This window comes from Pteropus alecto, unplaced genomic scaffold (genome assembly GCF_000325575.1).
Source record: "Pteropus alecto unplaced genomic scaffold, ASM32557v1 scaffold46, whole genome shotgun sequence".
Taxonomy (NCBI): Eukaryota; Metazoa; Chordata; class Mammalia; order Chiroptera; family Pteropodidae; genus Pteropus; species Pteropus alecto.
Genome location: NW_006439231.1, coordinates 3704603 through 3707220, shown reverse-complemented (window position 1 = coordinate 3707220; position 2618 = coordinate 3704603).

Sequence of the window (2618 nt, the reverse complement as noted above, 5' to 3'; positions counted from 1 at the left end):
GTGACTTTCGTCAGAGACATCCAGAGACTGTTCTTTTACAATATGTGGATAATTTACGCTTAGCAGATACAACAGATGTAGAATGTAAGCGGGCCACTGAAGATTTATTACAAGAATTAGAGGCTAAGGGATACCGGGTGTCCGCTAAGAAAGCTCAATTCTGCACCTCCCAGGCAATATATTTAGGGTATAAGCTGCAAGGAGGCCACTGGACTCTGTCATCAAGCAGAATTGAGGCCATTTTAAAAATACCCCAACCCACTACTAAGCGGCAGGCCTGAGAATTTCTCAGAGCCGTAGGCTACTGTAGGCTCTGGATTCCAGGGTTTGCAGAGTTAGCCAATCCCCTGTATACCAGCACTGGGGGAAAGTCTGAGGACTTGAGCTGGGGAAAAGAAGAAAAAGAGGCTTTTGAAGCCCTAAAAACAGCCTTGACTACAGCCTCTGCTTTGGCTCTGCCTACTTTAGACAAGCCATTTCAACTCTTTGAGACTAGAGGCATAGTGAAGGGGGTCCTCATCCAGACTCTAGGACCATGGAAGAGACCCGTTGCATACCTCTCCAAAAGACTGGACTGTGTTGCAGCAGGGTGGCCTAATTGCTTGCAGGCCATTGCGGCCACAGCCATCCTCACCAAAGAAGCACTGATTGTCTCGAGCTTTTGGATAACATCACCTGACTCAAGCCAGACCTGACTGACGTCCCGTGACCACAACCAGATGCCACTCTGTACACCGATGGAAACAGCTTCATTGCAGAGGGAGTCAGGTATGCTGGGGCAGCAGTAATTACTGGAGGGAATGTCATCTGGGCTCAGGCCCTGAGCCACGGAACATCAGCTCAGCGAGCTGAACTCATCGCTGTGACCCAAGCGCTCTGATGGGGTAAGGAGAAGACAGTTAACATCTAGACAGCAGGTATGCCTTTGGTACTGCACATATTCATGGGCACTCTATAAAGAGAGAGAATTACTCACCTCAGTGGGGAAGGAAATCAGGAACAGAGAAGAGATCCTAGCTCTCCTGGAAGCCATCTGGCTGCCTAAGAAAGTAGCTATCATACACTGTCCAGGTCACCAGAGAACTGAGTCTGAGGTAGCCCAGGGCAATGCCGAATCGCAAAGGAAGCCTCCTGAAAACCATTGGGGCCTATTGACATTCTTCCAGTTCTGCCTCCCAGAATGCTCTCAGACTCACCTGTCTACACCCTGGGGAGACTTGAATTACGTAGTAAGCTAAAGGGAGTAGAAAGACCCACTGGGTGGCTCCACCTCCTGGATGGACGCACCCTAGTACCTGGTGCCCTGGGTTGGGAACTAGTCTCACTAGTCCATCAGAGCACCCACCTAGGAGGCACAAAGTTAATTGAACTTTTGAAAAGAGACTATTATATCCCAGGGCTACACAAAACTGCCAAAGAGATAACAAGATGTCATATTTGCGCTCAAGTTAACCCTATGCCTCCTGTTGAAGTACAAATTGGATCAAGACTCAGGGGCCAAGCCCCAGGAGAACATTGGGAATCAGACTTTACAGAACTTTTGGATTTAAGTATCTACTTGTGTTCATCGACACCTACTCAGATGGACTGAAGCCTTCACAACTAAGAGAGAAACTGCTCAGGTAGTAGCTAAGAAATTAGTATCAGAAATAGTACCCTGATTCGGCTTGCCATTAACACTGGGGTCCAACAATGGCCTGGCGTTCATCGCCAAAACAAGTAAAACCTTAGCCAAAATGTTAGGTATTAATTGGAAACTACACTGTATATATAGACCTCAGACTTCAGGCCAGGTAGAAAGAATGAACAAGACATTAAAAACTTTAACCAAGTTTAAACTTGAAACTGGTGAGAACTAGGTGAGCCTCCTCCCCTTTGCCCTTCTTAGGGTGAGATGTACCCCTTACCTCCAAGGCCTCACCCCATAGGAAATCATGTTTGGGAGACTGCCACCTCTCCTTCCCAAGATAGGGGTAGAAGAGGCGACTGAAATTCACAATTTCTCACTACTTAAGTCCTTACAGACACTACACTTAGCAAGGAAGCAGATTCAACACTTAATCTCCGCCACCCTGGAGAGCCCTGGACAGTCACTTAAACTTCATAGCCACTCCTCTGGTGACTGGATTTAGGTAAAGAAGACACAGCCAGCCGCCGTCGAGCCCCTCTGGGACGGATCCTTTCCTGTCGTCCTCACCACTCCCACCGCAGTCAAAGTTGCTGGGAAACGCCATTGGATTCATTACACCCGCATCAAGGCTGCTCAACCACCACCAGAGACTGAGAAATGATGCGTTCGCCCAACAGGAGACCCTCTCAAGATAAGACTCTCGTGAGTTTAATTATAATTTGATTAATTGCTATTAACAATGTAAGAGGGAATCCTCATCAGCCTTAACTACTGGAGAGAAAATGCTGGATTTTGTGTCCTAGTTCATGTCATTCCTCAGGTCTACTTTTACTCTGGTGAAGCGGGGGCGGGAACACTTCCAAAATCTAGGGGCCAGAGTAAAAAGGGCTCCTGTTTTAGTTCCTCTTTTAGTAGGAATAGGGATAGCAGGATCGACTGCAGTAGGAACGGCAGCCCTTGTTACTGGAAATTCCAACTATGAGGCCTT